Source organism: Leopardus geoffroyi, chromosome C3, assembly GCF_018350155.1.
Source record: "Leopardus geoffroyi isolate Oge1 chromosome C3, O.geoffroyi_Oge1_pat1.0, whole genome shotgun sequence".
Taxonomy (NCBI): domain Eukaryota; kingdom Metazoa; phylum Chordata; class Mammalia; order Carnivora; family Felidae; genus Leopardus; species Leopardus geoffroyi.
Window position 1 is genome coordinate 9,732,047 of NC_059338.1, and position 26,720 is coordinate 9,758,766.

At 53.1% G+C, this 26,720-nt stretch overlaps 1 protein-coding gene and 1 long non-coding RNA gene across 2 annotated transcripts in view; both read right to left on the minus strand.

The window, feature by feature from the left end:
- FAM78B (family with sequence similarity 78 member B) overlaps window positions 1-26,720 on the minus strand; it is an 80,891-nt gene that overhangs the window by 23,534 nt on the left and 30,637 nt on the right. The gene's annotated exons all lie outside the window — the stretch shown is intronic.
- Window positions 13,354-17,135, minus strand: LOC123586447. Its single transcript, XR_006706796.1, has 2 exons — window positions 16,914-17,135; window positions 13,354-15,510 (listed from the first exon to the last, which is right to left on the minus strand). It is a non-coding gene; the product is annotated as an uncharacterized LOC123586447 (long non-coding RNA).

Below are 26,720 nucleotides of genomic sequence, written 5' to 3' on the forward strand. Positions count from 1 at the left end.
AAGCATCACTCTCCTGCCATGCTAGCCCCTGTAGGACCCCCACGTTAAAGCAAAGAGCTTGCTTTCTTTTATGTAACATATCTTTCCGGACCTTCCCACATGGGATCGTGCGATAGGCAGGCAAGAGGGTCATAAGGAAAGTGCCCTTTACTATTATTATTATTTTTTAAAGAAAGCAACAAAATTAGCGGACACAGATGAGGCAATGGAGGTAAAGCAGGCATTGGGTTTTAGGGAAGATTTGACGCCTCCTGATTGGCTGGGATGATACAAGGACAGGGCTGCTGGGAAGGGAAACTGCCTAGTCCTGGGAATAACGATGATGCCCTGGGGAGAGGAGGGGACAGGGGAAGAGGGAAGAGGTCCTCGGGGAGTGTGAATGAGTGTGTGTGTGTGTGTGTGTGTGTGTGTGTGTGTGTGTCTTGAGGCCACATTTTATAGAGCCAGAGGTTGGAGAGGAAGCAGGAGGTTGGGATCAGGGCTGACCTCACACAGGAAGCTCCGAATGGAGCCCCAGAGAGGCAGCTTTCTGGAGGGGACAGAGCCTAGGAAAGCACCCGTAGTCGCAGCCAAGAGAAAAATGTTGGCAAGTGAAAAGGAGGAACAGGGTGGTGGGAATCAAGGTCGAGTGGCCCTGGAGGGAGCGAGAAGCTGTAGCCGGGAGGTGGGGGACAGAAGCAGAAGGGCCCCCCGCCCCTGCTAGGGAGGGGAGATGCGCCCTGCGCTCCCCATAGGAACCCGTCCCCTGCCAGGCTGGGACCTGTGCATCTGGAGGGTCTGCGCGGCCGTGGGCATTTTGTAATTGGAGTGGACCCCGCAGAGCCCTCGGCCGCGCTGCGCTGGAGCTGAGAGAAGTCTGGCCCCATGCCGTCCTGTTCCATCGGGGCAGACTTTCCTCTGCTCCAGTCTGTGCTTCCCTTAGAAGGCTGACAGCCCAGGCGTGTCCTGTAGGTGTGGGGACAGCATGTGCCTTGATTTTTCTGCAGTGAACATGCCGGGCCTGTATGGATGCTGCTGTGAGTCGAAATGGCTACCTAGTCTAGAAGGAACCCTGAGAGTTGCAGAGGCCGGTCAGGGCCCGCAGAGAGAGGGACGGGAGGCCTTCAGTTGTCGTGACAGCAGGGACAACGGTAGTACTGTGGTTTATGCACTATTGCCTGCCAGGGGGTGGACAGCATTTGATACTGGACTCCCCGTAACCACTCTTCTGCACGGTGGGTATTATTAGACCCTTTTACTGCGTAAAAACATGAGAGCCAAAACCGCCTGCCCAAGGTGACGAGTCAGAGGTGGCCAGACTGCCAGCCCGCTCTGACGCTCCAGACACCCCTTCCCATCCTCACTCGGGTCGGCGTACTCCCTCCACCTGTCCCTTCGATCGCAGGGGTCCTGCAGGGGCAAGCTGGCGGGTGCACACGGCCAAAGACGGCGGCATTCCAGCCCCACCCCCAAAGGGCTTGCCCAGGCCCTGTGGGCAGGGCGGCTGCCCTGGAAGGGGGGGGGGGGCGCTGCCTTTCCTTTGAGCACGAACAACTCAAAGACAGGCCCTCCTACCCTCCTAGTCCCACAAGAGGTGGCGGCCAGGGCGGCTGGGGTGGCCAGGCCGGAAGGACTGGGGTAGAGACACGCCCAGGCATCCCGAGGCTTGGGCCCTTCTGGGGGTGTGGGTACTCTTCACGGCTTCCCCATTCTGCGGTGTGGGCTGTCCGAAGCCACCAGGGGAGGGGAGGGACGGCACCAGTGGGAAGGCCACCGCCACTGTTTTCCAAGGCAGCTATACAGCCTTTACCTCCACCGCCCTGCCTCTGGCCCAGAACTCCTGAGCCCCCAGGGACCCCCAGGCCCCCTCAGTCATGCCTCTCCTCACCCCTGTTGACAAGAGGGCAGGAGGGATGAGCAGAGAACTGCCCAAGTGATAGATACGGTGAGTTATGCCCACAGCCTCCCAGGAGACGGTCTCTGGGGCTGGAGGAGGGGAGACATTAGGAACGATCTTGCGGGGGGTGGGTGATACTCTCCCAACAGAGAGGAGTGAGGCGCCAATTCCCGAGGACCAGTGACAGAATAAACGCAGAGAGGATCAGACCCTAAACGCAGCAAGCCGCACACAGAAACGAATTCCCCAGCTGGGAACAGGCGACACCTAAAAATACGGAGCTGTGGTTCCCACAGGAATGCTCAACGGCCCACGTTCAATCGAGAACGGCTCTGGATTATGGGTTAGAGTAAATAAAGAAGATCATCTAAGTAACATAACCATAGGTTTTTAGCTTAAAATGACATCTGGTACCAACATATTGTCTGTCTCTGAGAAGCTCAAATTGCCAGTCGTCCTGGGAGCCCCTGCTGCCCTCAGCAAGTTTTCATCCCGAGTCGCTCTGACTGGTGGGAAGAACGCGTTTGGATTTCCAGCCCCTCCCCCACCCCCTGCTTTGGGCCTCTGAGTCTCTGTGGTGACCCAGGAGCCACTGCTGGGATGACAGGCGGCCATCGTCGCACATGGGCTGACGGCTCTGGCAGGGGCAGTGAGCTCAGCCTGCTCCCCCCGCCCCCACCGTGGACAGGAAGCCCACCGGCCCCCACGCATGTCACTGTGCACCTGTCTCCTCTCCAAGAGAAAGAGCTTTTTATTTATTTTTTTTTTAAAGTTTATTTATTTATTTATTTTGAGAGGTCGGGGAGGGGGAGAAAGAGAGAGACAGAGTGAGAATCCCAAGCAGGCTCTGCGTTATCAGCACAGGGCCCGACACGGGGCTCAAACTCACAAACCGTGAGATCATGGCCCGAGCTGAAACCAGGAGTCGGACGCTTAACCGGCTGAGCCCCCCAGGCGCCCGTCCAAGAGCCTGAGCTTTAAGCGCACCACGTCCGCAAGGTTGGTCAGTGGCTGCAGTTTCTCGGGAAGGAAGGCAGACTCACTCTGCAAGAGATCCAACTCCTGGTTCCACGATGTACTATCTCAAGTCACTTAGCCGCTTTATGCCTCAGTTTCCTCGTCTAAGATGGGGGCTAAGGACAAGAACATCTGACTGGCCTGCTTTCATGTTCTGCTGCTCCTCTCCTTGCCCGGGGGTCCTTCCTCCCCAAACACCACCGGGGCAGGTCTGCTCGCACCCCACCGCACGCTGACCTTTGCCACAGGAAGTCAGCCTAGTTGCCCGGGAAACCAGGCTGGAGTCCTAGGATCAAGAGAAGGGGAGGAACCATCTTCAAAAGAAAACGGGCGGGGATTTATCACCGGCCCTGGCCATGGGTGTCATGAAATCCTGACTTCACATCCTCCCAGCACCGCTGGGCATCTTTGAAGAGTCGGGCGGCAAGAGACTGTAACTGCTCTCCTCCTTCTGCGGCTCTGGACATTGTTCATTATGTTTCCTTCCTGCGGCCGAGGCCAGTGCAAGTGAGCAATCACAGGCTTTTCCTCTCCTGTGCTGCTGTCCCAAGCCTGGCTAATCATTAACGTCCCCTCTCCTTTCTTGCTTGGCCAGTCCCTGACACAGCCAGCCTATGTCACACGCACGTCGGTTAGGGGCAGGGTGGGCATTGGCCACTTTGGACTCCGTGAAATCGGGAGCTGAGTTACACAGAAAACCCAGGGAGTCCCCAGGTTGGGAGAGTAGAGTTGTGGCCCCCAACTCGGAGAGACACAGCTTCTGACACCTCAGGTAGCAGGGCTCCGGGACACCGTGAGGAACGAGCCAGAAGATACACTGGGATGACACGGTCCTAGGGCAAAGTGCAAGGTCCGCGGGCCTCTGCACATAATAGCAGGAATTAGTTGTAAGATAAGCATACTAGCCCTACGCAGTCATGCTCTGGAAGGTTCTGTGCTCCATAAACACGAAGGATGGCAGAAAAATCCGCAAGGTCCCTGTGGAGCAAACAGGAAGGACCCAGGAGTGGAGAGAAACAAAGTGACCAGTATGAACTCTTTGATGACCAAACCTGGAGGGTGGGAAGGCAAGGTACGGGGCCATTCTCTGACTTCTCCTTCTCCTGACTGGCCTGAACTTGACCCTTCTCTTTCATTGGTCCCCTGGATCAAGCAGGCGCAGGATCCAGGTGGCTAGGCTCTGTCCAAGGGGGGCCCTGCTCAGTACACCTGCTGCTCTGTGCATCAAGGAGACCCCGCATTTATGGGGTTTGTTAGAGGTAGGACTCTCTCCAGGACTGATGGACAGGGAGAGGAAGGATAGCGTTATAATGGGCTCATATTTGCTCTCTGCACCCCAATAAGTGGGTCTCTGCTTTCAAGCGATGGGTCAAGTCAAGATAGTTGATGTGAATGATCTCACCAATGTAGAAAGCAGGCTAGAAATCTCAGACATGTTAGAGAGGCCAGAACAGCCAGCATCCAGCAAGGACACATTGACTGTGGCTCATGTACGGTGTCCCTGCTGTTCTGGAGATGCACTAAGTCTCTCGCGTTCGTTACAGGTGACTGGGGATATCGCTTCTTTTTGGCCACCTGAAGTGGGGGGAAAGTCCAACTCAAGAAAATGTCTTTATATGTCAGAAAACTACCACGTGGCTGCTGGTCTGGGATACCTTCTGCACAGAGCTTTTGAGGGGACCCAACGAATGCAGGTCCTTAAAGTTTACAGCACAGCTCCTGGTACATACTAAATGCTCAGTAAATGTTCAGGATCCTCGAATTTCCTGTAATATTTAAAATATAACCAGCCAGAGAGCAGGGCTCCTGGCTTCCCAGAGGCTAGTTCATTACCTGGGGCTTTCCATTCTTTATTGCTCTCTGGCTAAATTTCCATCCGGGTCATAGCGATTTTGCCTAAGAGAATATAAATTGAGTTCAGTAAGTTGCATGATCCAGGTTGTCACAGACTTGATTAACATCAGGAGACATTACTCAGCGGCCTGGACATCCCTGGCTAGATAATTCTGCAACTCATCTCCTGAGGCAGCCAGGGCGCTCTGGCATTTCTGCTTCTGTGTCAATTCTTGGGGCATATACCACCCCCCCCCCCCACCCGCCGCTGCAATTCTCTTCCGGCTTAGTCGTTCCCACCTTCAGAACGTATGTACGACAGATCAGCTTTCCTAGTGACTTATCATGTTTCTATTATAATTGCACTCGCGACCCTGGTCCCCAGACAGACACAAGAACGAGACAGATGGAGGGAAATACGAGTGTGAGGCCAGGGCAGCGTTCTGCGAGGCCCAGCCTGTGTGTCTGCTTCACATTCTCACCTCACTTCGCCCCATTTATATAAAAGCACTAATCCGGTGTTTGGGGCCGACAGTCTGCGTTAGCCGAGGAGAGGAACTGTGGAGCCCAAAAGGGCTGCAAGACCATTCTAGCCACGGCTTGAAGGCCTCATCTGTTGGGCTATCTGAGGCAAGACTGGGAGGGGGGGACACTAAGTCCCAGATCTCGCCCATGCAGAGTAGAGCCCACACTAACCTCTCAGTCTGCACCGCCCTCTGTGGACGCCTCGTTCTTCAAGCGATGGTTAGAATACACCTGCTGCTCTGTCACCCAAGAGGCAGGTGTTCCCATGCTCCTGCCCTCAAACCAAGCAGGACGGGGATGCGGCTCCAAGGCTGTGGCCCACCTATGCTTTCTACGCTCCAGGCCCCACACTCAGCACCCTGGACAGTCCCCTCATTTCTCTTCCCAACGACCCCATGAAGTATATAACTAGGGCTACGACCACCTCACAGATGTGGAAACTGAGGCCCACAGAGGTTATGTCATTTATCCAAAGTCGTACCACTCATAGGTGCCAGAGCTAGGATATGAACACAACTCACTAGACTCTATCCTTGGGAAATCCATTTTCTGAAAAAAATTTATTTTAGAGAGACAGCGGGCACAAGTGGGGGAGAGGGACAGAGGGAGAGAGGGTCTTAAGCAGTCTCCATGCTCAGCGCAGAGCCCAATGTGGGGCTCGATCCCACGACCCTTGGATCATGACCTAAGGCTAAATCAAGAGTTGGATGCTCAACCAACTGAGCCACCCAGACGGCCTGGAAAATCCATTGTAAGTGCATTGTTAAACAGGCTAAGTTATGGAGATGAGAGCTTTTTTTTTTTTTTTTTTTAATCTGTTTTGTAATTAAAAACTAACACTGCGGAAAGTAACTGTAGTGGACCAGGCTCGGCCGTGCCCTGTCCAGAGACTTTCGGTCCTTAGCCGGTCAGTGGGTCCAGACCTGCAGGCCTTGTCCAGGCCAGGGCCGGGAGGTGGATGTGGGCCAGGGGAGCAGGTTGGCTGTCACGGTGGCCCTCTGTTTCACTGTCCACAGCCAGGAGGCCCCTGCAGTGGGCCCTGAGGTCACAGCCCTCCCCCATCAGCGTCCTGCCCCCATGGGCTTTGGGGGAGACTGTGTGTCACAGAGAAGGGGAACCCGCTCGGCAGGAAGAACACACTCCTGGCTCTGGAATCCCACCTCCCTTACTTGTCGCTGTGCTTCCAGACGACTTCACTGCTCCAGCCTCGATTTCCTCAACTGTGAAAGAGGGCTCGAAGCTGCATCACAGGACGATGAAATTAACAGTGTGATGACAACAGACACGCCAAAACTTTATACACACCGGCAGTTAAATATGTAACTAAGTTTATTTCATCAGGGTATGAAGGACCATTAGGGTTTACCCTCCTACATTTTATTTATTTATTTTTATTTTTTACAGTGTATTTATTTTGAGAGAGAGAGAGAGAGAGAGAGAGAAAGCATGAGCAGAGGGGGACAGAGAAAGAGGGAGAGAATTCCAAGCAGGCTTGGCATTGTCGGCGTAGAGCCCGATGTGGGGCTCGAACTCAAGTACTGTGAGCTCATGACCTGAGCTGAAGTCAGACGCTTAACGGACCGAACCACCGAGGTGCCCCATCTCCTACATTTCAAAAGAGGAATTTGCTCAGGTTAGTGGGTTGTGGACGTGGCATCAGAAAATCCTCCCAGCCTGCTGGAGGCTGGAATCATCCCCCCGTTCCCGTCACTCTAGCTCTGCTGTGCCGCTCTAGCCCACCTCCCCTGCAAGGTCACTCAGTTGCTCTCCCCTCGACGGTCCTGCACAGGAATGAGTGGGCATCTCCTGGCACAGAGGACTGCGGGATGGGGGACAGGTGGGCACAGCTGTGAAACCACAGGCCAGGCCTTCATCAGCTCTGCCACGTGGCCGGGGAAGCCGGGGAACTGGCCACCTCCCCCAGGAGCAGGTGTCAGGATCCAAACCGGGGTGAAACCATGAAAGCCAAAGAGTGGCCAAAAGGAGGCAGTGCATTAGCCCCGGTGATGTGGTCTCCACAGTGGGACCCACCACCCCGCGGGTACCTACTGGCATGCAAATACTTCATATGACAAGATGTGGGGCGATCCCTAAATCATATAGACCCCATTTACCCTTTCAACGTCCAGCCACAGCCTCCTCTGTGCACGCTCCATGCTGAGCACCTTTGGGGGGGACGGGGGGTGAGGGGCAGGTATGTTGATAACAGGACATTTCTGTTGCACGTTACAATTTGGGAAGGGCTCACACAGGCACGACTGGACTGAATTCTTGAAACAAACCTGTGCAAAGCATAGTCTAATGCCCATTTCGTGGTCGGTAAACTAACGTTCGGGGTGGAAAGGTGTCCTAGGTCATGGTAAACGGCAGAGCTAGGGTTAGAAAGCCACTTGTCCCTTCAGTCAGTCAGTCAGTCATGGACTGGTTGGAAGTTTCCGGAATTGATTTTGGTAAAGATCTGCCATTGAGGCCAGAGGGTCCCAGGCCCTGAGAGAAGTGAGGGTATTGTTTCGTGGGTGTGGCCTCCCCAGGAAAGTGGCAGAAGGTAGAAAAGGAAACTTTACCTCCTTCAGACTGTGCCTCCCCCTTTTGCTCAGCCACTACTAGTCCGGGACTGATCACACTGGGCACTGGGGAAACCGAGGCAGCCGAGCAGCTGTCAATGACACCGGTGGTGAGGGGCCACTTTCTACTCTCCTCTCGTCTCTCTGCGACACCGCCGTGAGCAGGTGTTAAAAGTTCAGCTTCGCGGAAGAGAACAGCACAGAGGCGCAGGAAGCAGAGTTTCGCCACGAGCACCGGCCAGCCATGAGGCCGGCCCACCCCCCGTGCCTCCCCCCGACCCCTGTTCACGCTCCTCTTGTCAGTGCCCCAGCTCACCCGGACCCCAGTTTTCTCTCTCTTGCGATATTCAATGGTTCCATTTGACGTTTGCGAGAAATATATATGTACGTGTAAATGTACGAGTGAGCTCCAGCAGCATCCCAGGCCCTGTGCTGGACACGGGGGGATAGAGGCGAGCCCGCCACAGTGCCTGGCATTCTGGCGAGGAGCAGGACGGAACGGGTAACCCTAGCACGCAGGGTGAGCGCTGTCGTAGCAGGGACAAGTCCAGCTGCTGCGTGAGCACGAGGGAGACGAGCCCGGTCCGGCTGGCGGATGTAGGGGACGTGGTGCTCGTGGGGCAAGGGAGGCTTGGGACCTCCGTGATGGGTCCCGGCCAACCAACGGCCTAATGACCCCCTTCTGAGAATGAAAATCCAACCAAACCACTCCTCTTCCCGAAATCTTTCAGAAGCTCCCTATCGCCTCCAGAATGATGGACGGGCTCCTTAGCAGGCCCACGAATCCTCTATGTTCTGATCCCCTCCCCCACTATGCATCCTATCTCTGTCTCCATCATCATCTCTCTCTCTCCATCTACCTCTATCTCGCTCTCTCTCTCCATCTATCTCTATCTATTTCGCTCTATCTCCATCATCTCTCTCTCTATATCTCCATCTATCTCTATCTCTATCATCTCTATCTATATCTATCTCGCTTTCTCTCTCTATATATATGTCTCTATCTCTCTCTCTAGCTTGCTCTCTATAATCTCTCTATCTCTATTTCCATCTCTATATCATCTCTATCTCTATCTCTATCATCTCTATATCTATCTCGCTCTCTATCTCTATCTATATATATATATATGTCTCTATCATCTCTCTATCTCGCTTGCTCTCTCTCTATAATCTCTCTCTATCTCTATTTCCATCTATCTCTGTCATCTCTATCTCTATCATCTCCATCTCTCTGTCTCCATCATCATCTCTCTCTCCATCTATCTCTATCTCTATCTATCTCACTCTATCTCCATCATCTCTCTCTCTATATATCTCCATCTATCTCTATCTGTATCATCTCTATATCTGTCTATCTCACTCTGTATCTCTCTCTCTATATATATATCTATGTCTCTCTCTCTATCATCTATCTAGCTTGCTCTCTATAATCTCTCTCTCTCTCTCTCTCTATTTCCATCTCTATCTCTATCTATCTGTCATCTCTATCTCTATCTCTATCATCTCCATCTCTCTGTCTCCTCCATAACGGAAGCACCCCGAAGGCAGGGCCTGTGTCCAGTTCAGTTCTCCAAGTCCAGGGCCCAGAACAAGGCTGCCTGAGGAATTTATTAGAAGAATGACTACATTCCTGAGGTCTGAGTTATCGTCTCCAGAGAGAAGACCAATTCTGCTTTCCCTTGGGTCTCATGGTAGGGAGGGCTCAAGGCCCCTGTCAGTTTGGTCAGCGAGGGGAGAAGGGGGTGTCACAGGCATGGGACGCAGTTCCGCCCCTCCGGTTCCTGCGGAGAACGCTAAGATGCGAACGGCCAGTTCTTCCTGCCTCTTGACACATAGGAGTCCAGAGCCAGTTTACACGTCCTCTGGGAGAGGAGTCCATTCCAACCGCTTTGTATGAACTGCCCTGTTCCTCGTCCTTCACTTTCCAACCCCAAGAGCCCCCAGCCCCTGTGCAGTGCACACACCAAGCATTTGCAAAGTTCTGTGTGAACACTTTGCACCTCCCACCAGGACGGGGTTTATAACAGAGACAAATTCTCCTGCACTAATTTTCAAGGAGAAAAGAAATGCACTTCAAGCAAGAAAATTGGGTATCTGGGAAGGTTTCCAGCCGGGAGATTTCCAGCAGGACTTGAAAAAACTTCGTCCGTCCTGCATTATAACAGAGTGGGGGTGGGGAGGCGACCTTTACTCCTCCTTCCTCCAGCTCTATGCTGGTCACCTCGGAGGACACCGAAGAGGAAGGCACGGGCCCTGCCCAGGAGAATATGACCATGTGGGTTCCTTATTTCCTAAGAAATATATAGCGTAGGTTCCTTGCTTTTTCCCCGCCAAACTCAGAAACCAAGGATGTGTCATTAGCAGTTAGATCGTGTGTGACCCACGTCTACACCAGGGGCTCCGAACTCCCTTGGAGATAATCTGGTCTTGTACTGATGGTTCCCCTCAGCCTTCCTCATTTGATAGCACAGAGATGGTAATCTTTGGGGAGGAAGAATGAGGCGTGAGAGGCTTAGGAGGGGCACGTGGCGATACCATCTGATCAGGAGGTAACAGAAAGCAGCTTTTGGTGCCTTAACTTGAAGCGTGGTTTCATGTTTCCTTAGAGGCTGTTCTAAGCTCTGGGGTGACAGCAAGGGACAAAACAAAGCTCCTGCCCTCAGGAAGCTTGCATGGGGGGGGGGGGAGGAATAGACAACAAACAGGAAAAAGGTAAGGAGGGGTGGCGGCTGCTTCGTCAGACAGGTGCAGGGAAGGCCTCTTTGAGAGTGTTGTCTCGTTGTCATTTTAAGCCAACGGCCAAACGAAGTGAGGCAAAGAACTGCACGGATATGTGGAGGCGGAGGGTTCCAGGCAGAGGGCCAGCAAGGGCAAAGGCCCTGGGGTGGGAAAGCACTTCCTGCATTTGGGGAAGGTGGGTGGAGGTGGGGCCAAACAGGTTGTTGACACGGCATCGGCCCAGCTCCGATGGGCCCTAGAAGCCACGGCGAATGAACTCTGGGAACTTATTGTGTATCTTCTGCATGCCGAGCAGGTCCTAGGACTTGGGGATACTAAGATGGTCAAGTCACAGCCCTCGGTTCCACACAGCTTAGGATCTAGCGAGTGATGATGACAGAGGGCTGAGTCCGGGACCCCGTGGTCAGGGCGGGGGAGGGGTGGGGCACGTGCAGGGGCCGAGGGCTCAGGAAAGGTCTTCCAGAGGAGAGGACACCAGGAGCGGCTATGGGACCAGCCAGAAGTCAGCTTGTGTCCTGGCCCCAGTTCTGCCCACTTGCTGTCCCAGTCAGGTCCCTTGATCTCCCTGAGCTTCTGCTTCCTTGTGCGGAAGATGGGAACAACAGTACCTGTTCTCTCCAGAGAAAACAAGGTCACGGGCGTAACAGCGCTTTGAGAACTGCAAAGCCCTAACCAGGTATAAAACGCTGCTATGATCTCATCACACTGTCTTCTCCTCCTGTGCGTTGTGTGGCTCCGGGTGAGGGCGCAGGCTCCTGCCTCTCCCCATCCTCCTGGAAGCCACGAGAGCTGGTGGCTCAGCTGTGACGATCCAGAGCTGGGCATCTCGGCCGGAGGCCCGGCTGCATCCCGTGCCCCCCGCACATCCTGCGGCCGTCAGCTGGGCTGCTGCAGACCCTGAGCTTGTGGTATCTGCTCCAGTGGTGGCTGGGATTGCTCAAACGTGTGTGCAGACCCCTGGTCCCCAGGCTCCAGACGAGCGTGGCCACCCCGCATCTGCCATTTGTCCATATCCGGGAGGGGGACGCTGTTCCCCGTAAGCCACGCGTGGCTCTGTCCAGAGCGGCGTTTCTCTGTAGCAAGAGGCACGCAGCCCGGGAAAGTGAGGAGCCTGCATTCTCTGTAAAGAAGGTGGTTTTGGGAGTACATTTCCATCAGCAGGCTGGCACGGTCAGAGCTGAACACCCAACAGGCCCCGACAAGACTGAAGGGCATTCCGCGTACCCTCCCGAGTTAAAGAGCCCTTCATCTCTAGGTCCCTGTAGGAAAAGGAGAGTGTCCTTGCACTAAGCCCAAGGCTTTATGTCAGCTGCGGTGTGTGTCTTCTGCAGAATTGTCCTACGGGAAGCTCCCTCCCTCAGCTGGGATGCCGACACCCCACTCACAGGGGAGCACCGGCAGGGTTCCAGTACGGCTTTTGTTGTATCGCCCTGAGCATGAGCACCCCTCCAGCCTCAAGACTATCTGGAAAAGGGGAGGGGGTGACAGCAGTCGACTCCAAGGTCCCACGACGCTTCCTCCCTAGCGGCAGCACCTGCCACCTCTACTGCTTAAGGATCTACCACGTCTCTTGGATTTTACCCGGACTTCTGCCTGTCCATGGTCTCCTTCTGCTTCCCTCCCTGGTTTAGGGAAAGACTTGTGCCCCTGGGTAGGATTCTTGCCTAATTTTGCATTATTTCGCATTTTGTGAAGCCCGAGGCTTGCTATTGGAGCTCCATAATTACAGGAGCAGAATAAGAGACTCCCAGATCGCAAGTTTGTCTTTTTTTAGCCGGTCAGCCCTTGTCGTCCTGGCACCGCACCCCGCCCCCCCCCCCAATACCACATTTCCTGGTCAGCGCAAGTGGCCGTGTCTCCAATGTGCTAAGAACCTAAGTATCCATTTACTCCCACCTGAGAAGTGCAGCTCCCAGGGCTTCTGTTTCATTCCAGACTTAATAGCACTTATTTTTCTATGGATAAATGCTTTCATGAGCATAGATTTCGGTCGAGATGGCCGTTAGCTGTTTTACTCATGGCAGGAACGTCTGAACTGTAGGTATATATGTAGGTCGAAGGCCCTGGGGTCTGATTGGTCTGGGAAAGAGATTTAAAATCCCTAAAGGATTCTCGGACGTTCTCAACCTTCTTCCTAGATGAATGGGGGCCCAGGGGCTGGACTCGGGCAGGGCTTCCTGGATGTCTGGGAAGGGCCCAGGGATTGAGCCAAGTGGGGTCCGAGAGAGTCAGGAGCGCAGCTGAGGTGGAGAGCGGAGCAGGCAGACCCACGGGAGCACTGACTCACGAAGGCGAGCAGACCAGACGGAGGCAGCCGGGGAGGGGCCTGGGGCCCAGGGACGCCAGGCCAGGAACAGATTGGAGGGAAGGAGGCAGAGCTGAACTGGTCCTCTGAGGCAAGCGTCCTGGGCTCTGCAGGGGAACTGCAGTCCGTCTGTGGGGAGGAGGGGAGAAAGAGAAGGCAGAGCGAAGGAGCCTGCATGGGTAGGACCAACAGGGGAAGCGGCGAGGATGCAGCATCTGCCTTTGCCGCCGAGGGGCTTGGGTAGACTGGGCTGCCGCCTGGGATGATAAGTCCTTTGCAGGCTGTGGATAAGCGGATAACTGGGGCTCACGAGGCAGGAGGGGGGGCTTCCAGCGTGTGGGGCTGTGGCACTCTGTGATCCCGAAGATCCCTTGCTGCACTGAGAGTCTGACATTCCATGAAATTTTTATCAAGTATATCCCAAGAGAGTCATCTAATGTATAATTTCAGTTAATCACGCAGCAAATAAAAGAACCAACAATTTCATATTCTAATGGGGTTTATGCCTTCATTAGATAAAACATAACTTTATTAAGTTAGAAAAAACTCTATTGAAATATTAAATATGTGCAGTTTATATCTATATCTACATCTATCTGTATCTGTTGAGATATATCAGTTACATCTCAATAAAGACGTTAATTTAAAAAAAGAAATGTTGTGAATTAAAAAAAACACAAAAAGAAACTCCCTGATCTTCTAATCCAAGACCTACGGCCTGCTGCCTGTTTTTACGAATAAAGTTTTATTGGAACAGCCACACCCATTCACTTACATGTTGTCTTTCGCTGTTTTCTTGCCACAGTGACAGAGTTGGGTAGTTACAGTGGTGACCATATGGCCCATGAAGCCCAATATATTTACTATCTGACTCTACAGAGAAAAAGTTGGCCACTCTTCCATTTATCCAATCCCCCATTGTATATGTAAGAAAATTGAGGCTGGCAGAGTTTGGTGACTTCCTTTAGGTTGAGTGAGTTGGTGGCTGAGAGGGAACAAGACCGTGATGTTGGCTGCCCAGGCCCGTATTTCTGTGCTGCAGCTCCCAGCTTCCCATTGCTGGCTCTTCTGTTTAGGGGTACCTTGTCACGTCATGTCGTGTTCTCATTTTACAGACACGAGGGCCGTGGGCAGAGATGAACTGATGGGTCCTGGGTCACTCCTCCCACCACATGGCTGCAGGACAGGTCGCAGCCCCCAGTGCTGGCTCTCGTCTGCTGCTCCAAGAAGGCTGCGGCTTGGAGGGCAGAGAGAGCTTCTAAGAACTTCTAAGACTAGAACTTATCTGGCTCCCCAATTCCCTCTCAGCATTAGCATTCACCTTCTGTTATCCAACAAAAGGACACATTTACAACTGTCTTGAGTTCAACTTGAAAACCCTTTTCACAGGTTTCCAGGGAAATTACTCCAAGCAGCCCTGATGGGTTAAAATGATTTTAACATACCCTGTTGCCTTCCGTTCCTTCCGCGGCATCTGCTACAAACAGCAAAACATAGGAGTACTTGATATTTATCTTCTTTTGAAATAAGAGATTCCAAAGGAGACAATGCAAAGGGGAAAACTACCCTGTCTACCCACAATCATATTTAAAAGAACAAACAGCCAATCTGAGGTCCAGATTGGGCCTCTGTTTTCTGTGTGGGAGATTTTTCAGAGCTACAAGATCAATCGGCCATTAGAATGATCTACATCTGTCCAGGAGAGTACACATTGAAGGCTGACCCTCGCTTTCTCCCTTTGCCCAGCTATAGCCCCTCAGAGGACTGTTTCCCTCCTTCTTGCCATTTACAAGCCTTTACATTGTCTGCATTTCCACGTCTATTACACATCTCTCTTGGACAGACAGTAATGAATACTCATGTGAGAGATTAAAGAACATCGGCTTTCCCAACAGAAGTGGTCAAGAGAATAAAGGGTGCGTGCCGTAAGCAGCCACGAGAGACCCCCAAAGCCTTGCCAAGGTGAGACATTTGACAGGTGCATTGTTCCCTGTGCCCATAGAGCTCCCGACCAGCTCAATACAAGTTTGAATTTCAAGGGTGACATTTCCCTGCTAATGGAGGAAAGCCAAGGATGAGAGAGAAGACCAGACAACAGAGGTGGCTTTGCGTGGGCTCAGCCAGTGGTTCCCCTCTGACTTGTCCCTCTAAACTCAGCCTGCCCCTCTCAGTGGAGTCAGCTTCTCATGGCTTAAAGACGATGACAACCAACATGCATCGTGTCAGGCACCGGGTAGGGTGCCGGCAGTCAAAGACGGAGAGAGTCCTTGTCTTTACATTTTTTGAGAATCTGGGCCAGGTACTTTGCTAGGGACTTTACCTGTGTCATCTGTTTAAATCATCATACAACAAGAAGGTCAGCATTATTATCTGCATTTTATACATGCAGCATTCCCAGCTCTGAGAAGGGAAGCAACTGGTTCAAAGACACACAGGAAGTAAGTGATGGAGCGGGGCTTGAACTCATGTGTGTCTGTGTGCTTTCCATCAAGTGCCACCTCCGAAGCCTGGGGACTGTCTTTCACCGCGGTTGCCGTCCAGCTGTGCCTCAGCCACTTCGTAGGGTGCCCAGAAGCTGCAGGAACGTGGGTCGAGACACAGATGCATTGGAGGTACCGCACGTCGTGTTGAAATGAGAGCAAGTTGGAACGCTGAAGGTCATTTGGAGAGGGGTGAAATGAGGGAAGAACAGACGCGATTTGTGTGGAAATACAATTGTGCATGCTAGTGTGAATTATTGGGATTGATCTGGGCTGGTGGGGTTGCTGGAGCTACAGACAACGGTGCTCATTCAGACCCCAGGGGCTCCTGAAGAGGCATCCCCCAGGGCCATTGCAAGGGCTGCCCAAGACAGCAAAAATGCAAGATTCTGGCTGACCCTGGGGGGAGGTGGGCGCATAAAAACAGGAGGCGCTAAGCTGCGTCTAAGAGAAAGGGTGGGTGGTGAGCAGAGATCACCATTGTGAGCTCACAGGTAAGCGGATGCAGGCTCTAGACAGAGGGGTGGGCCTGACTCCGGAACCCCAGGCCACGTCTGCGAACACCATCTATCCACCATCTATCGTTCTTTACAGCTAAGTTGCCGGCACCCCTGCCTTCCATCTGTTTGGCAACAGTTAGCAGAGGGAGGAAGTAAGGATGCAAATCAGTACAATGGTGCAGACGAGCCTCAGAGCTTCAGCTCCGATGAACCGTCCTTGATCTCACTCCTCACCACGATTATCACCACCAGGCCCACCGCCAACATCTTCAGGGCCTGGGGCAAAAATAGACTCATCACGCCATACGAGTAAATATTTAAAAGTTAGAAACCAAGCCTACAAACTGCTAGATAAAATACGTGCTATTTTCCTACCTTAGCTACTATAGGTCTCCCATCTGGAAGATCAGATCTCCATTCAGAATTTTCAGACTCCACAGAGTTCTGTGTTGGACCAAGGTGGCGAGGGATGGGACACCCCTGGATGAGGGCATCAGGGGCGGTGAGGGGCCGCACCTACATGGTGGGACACTGAACTCCACAGCCCAGGCTCCACCCACAGCCTTGCCTTCAGGCACCTGGAGCCTCTGAGGATCCCCAAGGCAGTGGAGGCCACCCACAGGAGGCTCCCCTGGGGAAAAGCTCCCCATGGGTCCTGGAAGCAGGTGGGAGGCCATCTCAGTGGGGAATTCTGGGGTTTTGGGTACCTGAAGAATGGCCTAGAAGGAGGAGTATGGACATGTCTTCTTGGCCATTTAGAACTCCATGCCCTGTGGAGTGCAGGGCCCTCAAAGGCACAGGGCCCAGGACAAGGGTGTAAGAGTGGTAGAGACGTTTGCTGACCCCCACCAAGTGCCCCGTACTGACAGGTGTCTGAAGCATTTTACCTGGGCTAATTCACTTAATTCTCATGACTCCAGGAGGTAGGTACCATCCTTATGGCATTTTCACAGCGCGGGAACCTCAGACACACAGCAGGTGAGCCAACGCGCCCAAGGCGACAAGCGATGGAGCCCAGTTGTCGGGCTGCTCCATCGACTACCCCGTGTCCCCTCCTCACGTGGCAGAGCTCACCTGCAGGGCACGTAGGCTCACACCGCAGCCTCCCAGAGAGACACAGAGCCCTCCAGACAACTCCCAGACAGGTGCTATGGAGCACTGTTGTATTCTCGTGGCTGCAATGTTTGTGACAACTCTCCTCCACATCCCCGTATCTCTGACTGCTTTGCTGAATCACAGATTCACTCCCAGATCCATGAGGTAGATTTGCTGAGGCATCATTGTGAAAGAGCTGGAAGTCAGTGAGGGCATGGATGTGTGTGTGCGCCTCGGCCAGGATGAGGAACGGAATCTTCCCTAAGGGAAAGGAGAAGCTCGGTCAGAGGGCATTTGTGGGTTGATGCCATGGCTGATGCCAATAGAAGATGGCTCCGCCCAGGGCACAGATCTGCCTGAAGCATGAGCGATGGACGACAGCCTGGATGACTGAAGTTTCCAGCAGCCAGTCATGGTGGCTGACCTTGAACTGGGGGGAAGGTCCAAGCCAAAGAAAAGGAAGCCACTGCACCTCATCTTGGTTCTCTTAGAAGCCCAACCCCCCACCTCTACCTGAATGAGTAAGCATGAAGGGAAAACCCCACGAACGTGGTATTTACAAGCTTGTAAAGTGTGGCGTCCAACATTACGTCAGTAGACACGTATCTCAGGTAGCAACCGACCTCAGAACAGAGGCATCTGGAACCCACTCACAAATGTTTGAAAAATCGGTCTGAAGGAGAGAATCACCTCAGATCTGGGTTCAAATTCTCCTTCTCTCCCTCAGTGGCTGTGTGTTGTTGTGTATTTCATTTTCTCTTCCTGAACCTTGGCATTCTCGCCTGTAAAATGGTGACAGAAAGTATCCACCAGGATTACCGAGAGAATTCAGTGAGGTGACATTTTTAAAGTCTCTGGGACACAGACTGTACTTGGACAAAACGTTATTTTACCCTGCAGGCCATCCCGGGAGCTGTGTGCAGGACCCCGGGCACAGGTTGGTCACAGCTACGGGAGGCCCTCTTGTGTGGAGGAACCAAGGTCCAGCCAAGAGCTGGGAGGGGGGTACAAAAGCAGCAGAGGGTAGGGTTTGTTTTTGATCTGGAGCCACTCTAAAGGAAGGTGGGAAACCAGATAGATACATTTATCTATCTATCTGCCTATCTATCTATCTATGTACCTATCTATCTATCTATCTATCTATGTATCTATAATGTCTATTTATTTTTGAGAGGGGGGACAGGCAGAGAAAGGGAGACAAGGGATCTGAAGCATACTGCACTGACAGCAGAGAGCCCGATGCGGGGCTCCAACTCACAAACCCTGAGATCATGACCTGAGCCGAAGGGGATGCTTAACTAACTAGGCCACCGAGGTGCCCCCAGACAAATACATTTACAAGAAATCCCTCCCCGGTAACAGCGGAGCCCTGGGGGCCATACCCAGGACCAAGGTGACAGTACAGTGTGGCCCAAAGGGTCTGCTGCATGGGGAGGGGGGACAGCGCTTCTCACGGCCTCTGCCAGCAGCCCGCTCCTAGGCCTTCACTCTCAAGGCCAGGCCAGGCCTCTCCCCCACCTGTGACAGGTCCAAGTACCTCATCCCGGCCTCACCGGCAGAGACACAGCTGACAGGGTCCGGCGCCAGCAGCTCAGGGTACTGCCTCAGTGTTTCGGGGTTCAGTCTGCCTTCTCTGTTGCTACTTCGGGTACGTCAGGGAAGGCCTGGCACGCCACTCCTGGACTGAGGCAGCGCCTAAGGGGCACCCTGCTCCACCCTTCCTAAGTCGATTTCTAACAGCGCTGTCAGCATGATGGCTCTCAAATGCAGACCCCAATTTAACACCTTCAATAGCTCCCTCACTGCTCAGACAATGAAATCCCAGCCTCTTAGTGTGGCCTATTAGTCAGGCCTGTTTCATTTGCAAATGTCACAAACCAACTTGAGAAAGCATGGAGTTTTTCAAAAAGGAAGAACTTGCAGGAATCTGGGCATTTCCTGGGATCTCAGGGGCCCAAGCTGGGGACTTCTGCAGGGGGCGGGGAAGACGGGGGGGGGGGGGGGGGGGGGGCATGGCTCCAGCAGAAATCCCAGGGGTGCATTACGATTGGCCACTTTGGGTCACATGCCTATCCCTCGCTCACTCAGCGGCCGGTGGAAGGGGGGGAGGTCCCACTGTGGCCAGTGGAAGGGGCGGGGGGGAGGTGACTCGTACTTGGGTTCCACTCCTGGGCCTAACAAAGCCGTTAGAAGAGTGGGATCTGGGCTAAAAGAAGCCAGAAAGGTCATGACAAATCCCCCTATGATCTGACCGCATGGCCAGCCCAGCACCTTGTTTGCTGCTCAGTATCCAGCCTGGAACCTTATGCTATAGCAACACCAGGCTCCTTGCATTTTCTAGCACATGCCATTATGTCTTGCTCATGGTTTTCAATGCCCCCTTCCTGGATTCTCTGTACCTTCTTTGCCTGGATCATGCCTCCTCCTCCTTCTAGATTCAGTTCTTTGTCACCTCTTCCAGGAACCCTTCCTAGAGCTTTAGGTTAGATCAGACGTCTCCTGAGCTCCCAGAACCCCTGCACATCTTCACAGGGCTTACCCCAGAATGATGCTAAACCATAATAATGATAGTAATAAAGACAAACGTACATAATGTTTACCACGTGCCGTGCACGGGTCCAGGTACACAATGCATTTCGTTCATTTGTTCCTCACAACGACCCTACGAGGTAGGCATATTATCAGTCCCCATTTAAAAAAGTTTTTCTTTTATCTTTATTTTTGAGAGAGAGAGAGAGAGAGAGAGAGAGAGCGTGAGCAGGGGAGGAACAGAGAGAGGGAGACACAGAATCCGAAGCAGGCTCCAGGCTCTGAGCTGTCAGCACAGAGCCCGATGCAGGGCTTAAACTCACGAACTTCGAGGTCATGACCTGAGCCAAAGTCAGCCGCTTAACCGACTGAGCCACCCACGTGCCCCTATCAGTCCTGATTTTATGAAGCAAAGAAACTGAGGCCTCAAAGGTTTATGTAACTTCCCCAAGATCACAAAGCTGGCAACCTGCAGAGCTGAGCTCAAACCCAGGCCCCATGGCTCTGAGTCTGTGCTCCTACTTCATCTAGAGGTGGCTTGCAGGGCCGCGGTCTGCCCTGCTGGGCTGTGAGCCCTTAAGGGCAGGGCTAGTCGTGGCAGTCAACCTCACACTCCTGGTGACGAGGGAGTCAGTACTCACGCAATACCATCTGAGAACTGATCAGGACTTCCTCTGTTGGGTGGCGGAAGGATGAAGAGGGAAGGAGAAAAGACCACTTGGGGCCCTTGGACCCTCCTTTTGCAGACCTATGGAAGGAATGGGGTCCGAGGAGTCCCGCCCCAAGCTGCCCGTGTCCTGGCAGACCACACAGGCTGGCCAGAGCCCTCCTGCCCACCGGGCCATTTCTGTGAAATGCCTCTGGCTGACTCAGCCGCGCTTTTTCTCTCCAACTTATGTCCATATTCTTGAAGGGGATTTGGTTTTCTCTGCGGTTGCCTGAGACTTGCCCAGTGGCACGAAAGGAGCTCTCCCAGTTGTAGTTCTTTCCAACACAACGTGATAAGGCCAGTGTCGGGGCCAGGAGGCCTGGAGCTGTGGCATTCCTCCATTTCGCTTCACTTTCCTTCGGTTGCCGGCCCAGGAGGCAAGCAGGTCTCTGACTCGCGGCCTTTGCTAAATACGCCATCAAACGTTCCCTGACTTGATTTCTCCAATTGCGTATTGAAGCTGGCTCTAATACCCTGCCTCGGTAGGCCATGGAGCTCAATGAAAGGGCCTGTTTCTACTAGGAAGGGTGGCAAGGAGGGACTGTAGCCATAATGGACGGGTCATTACATATGGCCCGTGTTCGGTAGGACCTGAACCCAAACTATAACCCAGCGGCAAATCAATCAATATTAAAGACAGGCACAACGACAGCAGCGTTTTATTAAGTCCTTCCTATGGGCCAGGCTTTGAGCTAAGCTATTGCCAAATACTATCTAATTTAATCCTCACAAACCTGAAAGTCAATCCTTTCAATGGTATGACGAGTACCCATTTATGCCAGAGTCAGTACTGAGTACCTGGGTCACAGCAGTGAACGACGCAGAGACCTGTGACTTGTACACAGACAGCAGGCAATAGACATCACACCCAAGTAAACTACAAGGCAAACCATGTGGTAGGTTAGAAAGAATATGGACCAAATAGCAGGGCAGGTGAGCGGCTGGGAGTGCTGGGGAAATGGCCTCGGTGGGCCGCACTGAGAAGGTATTTGAGCGAAAATTTATTGGGAGTGAGCCAGTTGGCCTTGTGGATATCTGGGCGAAGCTCATTCGGAGCAAAGGGGATGGCCAAGGGGAAGACCTCAAGGCGGGACTGTTCTCAGGGTGCTCAGGGAACAGTGAGGGGGCGAGAGAGGCTGGGAAGGTGGGAGGAGAGGCCATATCAATGCAGGCCCTTGTAAGTCACGATATGAGCCACTTTACACGTGAGGAAACTGAGGCAGAGAAAGGTTATGTCCAAGGTAATGTGACCTGTAAGTATTAAGTGTCAGAGCTGGGACTGACCGCCCCCCGCCCCAGGTCGTCTACATCAGAGTCCAGGCCTACAACCTAATGCTAGATACCTTCTCCCCACACACGGCAGAGCAAAGCTTCTGGACGTCCTCCCATGTCAACCAAGTTAGGCCTGGTGGGACCCGAGACTCAGAAATTTCCGAGCTGGAAGGAATCCCCGAGATCTCATCCAATCCTGGTGCCATGGATGGAACGACAGAGGCCTGGGTCTTGTCCCCTGCTGGGTGACGGGACCTCCGACACAGGACAGGATTCCTCACCCATACAGTGGATGCCATCCCTCCTCATCGAGTCGTGGGGATTAAATGAAATGATGCATGTACAAGGGCTCTGACAAGTGCCAACAGTTCCTCTTTCCTTTCCTACCTCCTTCCCCAGCTTCTTGGAGCTGCAGTCACTGCCTGTCCATCCCCGAGCTCAATCCTGCCCCAGTCGGACACAGGACAGGTATCAGTAGCCTCCAGTCGATCACCACCAATCCAGTGGGGAGCTTGGGATTCTCCTGGGACCGCCTTCTCATCTGTCCCCACACACGGCCCTTTCTTTCCAGAAGGCCGGGATCTGGTGCTCCCGGTGTCCCCAACCTTGAGTCTCTACTGTTCCCCTTTCATCAGCTGGGGCCCTACTGGATGTGCTCAGAGCTCCTCTCAGAGTACTACACACACACATACACGAGGTGCTCCGGAAGTGGTTGCCACTGTTATTACTAAAAGTACCATGGGATTTGCTGCCACCAGGAACGTCTGGGACAAGTCACACACACCCCTCTGCACCCCACTGCTCCCTGAAGTTTGGGGTTAACACCCACGCTACTTTCCATCACGGCAACTGCCAGGGCTCAATGCCAGATCACTTGTGAAAAGCTACCCACGTGGAAGCCAGTGTTCTCAGGTATCGGCTGGAGAACAGAGGGGAGGAGATTTCAAGCTGGATCCCACTGCCCACATCCACAAGCCAGAGCCTGCGGGATCTGAGGCTTTTCCTCCAGCTTCCCCACGGGGGGGCAAAGCTGGCACGGGGCTGTCAGCCGGGGTGGCCAAGGCAGGACCTCCTTCTTTCCTGTGGTGGACCCACAGACGCATGGAGCAGCCCTCTGGCTGGTTAGCAGATAAATATTAATGACTAAATATGTACGTAGGACGGAAGATGGATGGGTGTCCTGGGAGCCATCGCTTTGATTGTCCCTTCTTAGATGCATTTAAGGATCTCAACGTGGTAATCGTAGGGAGCTGGAATGAATAGTAAAAAGCGTAGGGGGAGGTAAAGCAAGGTCTAGGGCAGAAAAGAAGAAGCCGGTCGGGACACCTGCTGAGAGGACAAAAGAAACCGTGACTGAGGTGGCCCTGGGAGGGCAGAGCCTTCGGTGGGGATACCCGCTCACACACCGAGAGTCCCGGCTCTGTTTGCGTGCCCGGGTGCGTGAGCAGTGGCGGGACGCCCAGCGGCGCCCGTCCGGGCCCCGAGCCCCTGCTGCGGGCACCGTATATAGACCCGGAGCGTCCCGGTGTACCGTTAGAAAATTCGGAAACAACAGCATATGGCATATACTCCGCATGCAATTCTGCTCCCGCTGTTAACTAACTTAATTCCAAACGCCGATTCTCTCTGCTTATAATAAAAAGGTGCTTTGCACAGGGACTAAGGCCCCAGACTGAGCTTTGCTTCTTTTTTTTTTTTTTTTTTTTTTTCACTGAATGTTATTTAGTCCCGAAAAAATTCTAAATAGATTTGAGAAGCCCGGCCGCACTGGAAAGAAACAAAGCACTGAGCACACGAGCATGTGTGTGAGAGCAAACAGGAAGTGTGGGGGACGGGTTCAGGTGCGGACGTGGAAGCTTCTGGGAAACCCGCATGTTTAATGCTTTGCCGCGGCCCCTCCCCAGCGCCCATAGCTCCTGATTCCCGGTCCTTCCTCTGCCTCTCCTGGTCTATGGACGGCCACCTCCTTCTCAGGGATCCAGATTCCACATTTCAGTCCTCCATCGCCTCCCCCTCCGCTTCCCCGCCTTACAGGTCCTGCTGCCTTCTCTCCTGGCACCTCCTCCCCCGTTCGGCCTGTGCTCCCCACTCCCACGGACATTACTCTCGTTCAGGCCCTCAATCACCTTGTACTTGGCCTCCCCTCCCCCCAATCCACTCCAGACACTGCCACCAAACAGCCCTTTAAACCCGGCTCTGGCCACGCCGCCCCAGGGCTCAGACACCCCCCAGGGCTCTCCACTGCCAACCACATCAAGGACAACACAGCTGACCTTCAGAAACTGGCCGCCGGCTCGTATCTCCTGCTGCCTCGTGCTGTCATGCTCCGTGCCCCTCGGCCTCCATCACACCGTTCCCGTTGCTCAGACCACCTGTCGACTGTGCTGTCTGCCCGCCGCCACCCCGTTCAACCCCCAGGGCCGATCCCCCAAATCACCTCTTGCACAGAGCCTTTCCTCTCTGCCTTCTGCACCTCTGTCGGGTCTCAGGTATGCGCGTTCTGCAGTCCAGGCATTTCTGGGCAGAAAAATTCCTCCCACTAGAATGTATCGTCCGTGAAAAGTGGCTCCTCATCTTTTCTGGCTCTTCACTTCACAACACGGTAGATATTAAACACTTTAAAAGAAGGAAACTTACTTGAATTGCACGAAGTTGAAGCACAGACCTATCAAGCTCCCCGCTGGATCCCGTAAGAGTCTCGTGTGGGCTAGGCGGCTTCTTCTCTCTGCTTCTGCATAATTATGGTCAGATCAGAGAGGATCAAAGTGCTGAAGGGTGCTGAGGGTGGCCCCCGGGGGGGTCCCCCGTGTGCACACACTGTGTATCCTGGTAATCCCAGGAGTTAATGCAGTGGTTCTCAGCTTGGGGGCGATTTCGCCCCCCAGGGGACACTCGGCAGTGTCTGGAGACACTTTGGGTTGTCACGATGGGGAGGTGCTACCTGCGTCTAGTAGGGAGAGACCCTGGGATGCTCCAAACATCCTACAATTCACAAGACAGTCCCCCCAACAAAGAATCATTCAAGCCAAAGGGTCAAAAATGTTCCTGTTGAGAAACCCTGATACAGTGTGAAACAGGCCTTCTTAACCCCATGAAGGAGACGAGGAAACTGAGGCGCAAACGAGTCAGGTGATTTTCCCACCATAACACAGCTGTTTAAGTGGCAGAACGAGGCTGACCCTCAGGTTCCCGGATTCCCAGCCCTGCGTCCTTTCTTCTAGGTTATGTGCCTATCTGCAGAGCCAGACAACATGGCGGGAATTCAGAGGCACCAGACTCGACCGAGATTGCTGTTGTTAAGCCTGGTAGATGTCAAAGTGACCGCAAGGGCGCGGGCTGAGGCAAAATAACTCAGTGCACCACCCACTCTCCCGAGCCAGGATGCTTTTCGCTAGCCCTCCCAATGAAGACAGTAGGAGGCAATACCAGAAGTCCAGCGGGCAGTGAACTCTCATCCCAGTAGGCAGGGCCAGACTGCTCTGGGGTTGAAGCGACTCCAGGGGACCATGCTGGGAAACCCTACACCGTGCCTCGCTTACTGGATTCCTTGACTCAAGACAGCAGAAGGGTGACAGGCTGGCACGGAGCAGGAGGGGCCCGAGAGACACAGATGCCACTTTCTCTGCGTATTTGGGCCCGTGTCCCAGAACCTGCCATCTGCAGGAGAGCAGTGAGATGGAAAAGGGCTGCGCAAGACTGATGGGGCAGAGGAGACTTAGGGACATGAGCGCTTCCTCAAGTGTCTGCAGGGCTGCTACGCGAGAAGATGGTCTTGGGGGCTCTAGTGGGCAGAAGTGAGATTCCTGGAGAAGACCACATTTGGCAGATTTGGGCTCCATGTGAGGAAGGATAGGGACAGCTGCATAAAATCACACGCAGTTCCACGTCACTGAGATCCAGGGTAAGTGGCATGACCTCTAAGGGATACTGAAGAGGTTCCTACCTGGAAAGCTCCGAAGTTCTGTTTTATGAAGGGAAATGCAAGGGTGTGCGGCTGTGTGCTAACGGTGGGGCATGAGCTCATGACCTCAGCGGCACGGCTGCCCGGGACGGGAGGTGTCACTTGAAAAAGCCCAGCTCCACATAGCAGATGTTCAGCGGAATGCAGAAGGCCTGGGTCTCACAGTGACAGGGACACACAGGCATTGCTTTCGCTCTGATCAAAGCTACCGACTTCAGCTGAGAAAGACTCCTTCGCTCCGAGGCTGAAAGTCAAGAAGGCCATAAAACCTCCTCTAAGTACAGTTTTCTCCAATTTTGAGAATTTGTGAGCAGGTGTGTCTATAGTAAGAGCAACGGGCTGTGAAGACTGGGCACGTATTAGCTGTCACCATGAAATAAGACTTCTAACAAAGTGAATATAACATGCTCAGTGATATCATTACTATTGGGTTACCTGGGGGTTCAGTAAGCAGTTCACACAAATGACTGCAAAGTGGCTTTTCGGCGCTCACTTGGTTGCTTAGAGGGGTAGTTCCAAACCTCTCCTCTCCCCCAACACTCAGGGTGTTGGAATAGGACACTGGCGTTGACAGATATTCAAAATCGGGCACTGCAACTGAACAGTGTGACCTTGGACAAGTCACTCAATTTTCACGTTGCAGTTCCCTCATCTGTCAAACGGGGAGACTGCTACTACTTACCTTTACAGGGTAATAGTTGAGGATTAAATGAGGCGTTGGTAAAGTGCACGAAATGAGGCGTTTGTAACGTGCATGCGCCAGTAAGTGACTGGTGCACGTCAGCCATCAGGGCAAAGGGCTTTCGCATATGTCCTCTCTCTCCCCTTTTACCACCATAAGGTGCAGCAGTAGGAGATTCCCCCACCTAATGGTTGCTCACACTTGCCAAATTGTTCTACTTAATTAGACAAAGACTCTCATGTTAGGATGAGGGCACCAAGTTCTTGCTTCGACTTGTTTTCTATAAAGGAACCACTATGCTATGCTATACTACAGTTTCTATAAAGGAGCCACTACACTACATATATATGTATGTATGTGTGTGTGTGTGTGTGTGTATAAAATCTGTATCATATGTATCATATATACATATACACATACGTGTATATACATGGCATCAACTATGTGCACCAGTAAGGTCAGCTTTGTTGCTAACTGCCTGGAAGTATTATGAGGTAAGTAGAGGCTTGAGTGACAATGCCAGCTCAGCCACGTGATCAAACAAGGCACCATGGCATCCGCTGGCTTTCCAACGTGAACCGTGATGAAAGCCATAAGGGCAGTGTGTAGGGGTGTCCACAGTGCTACCCAGGC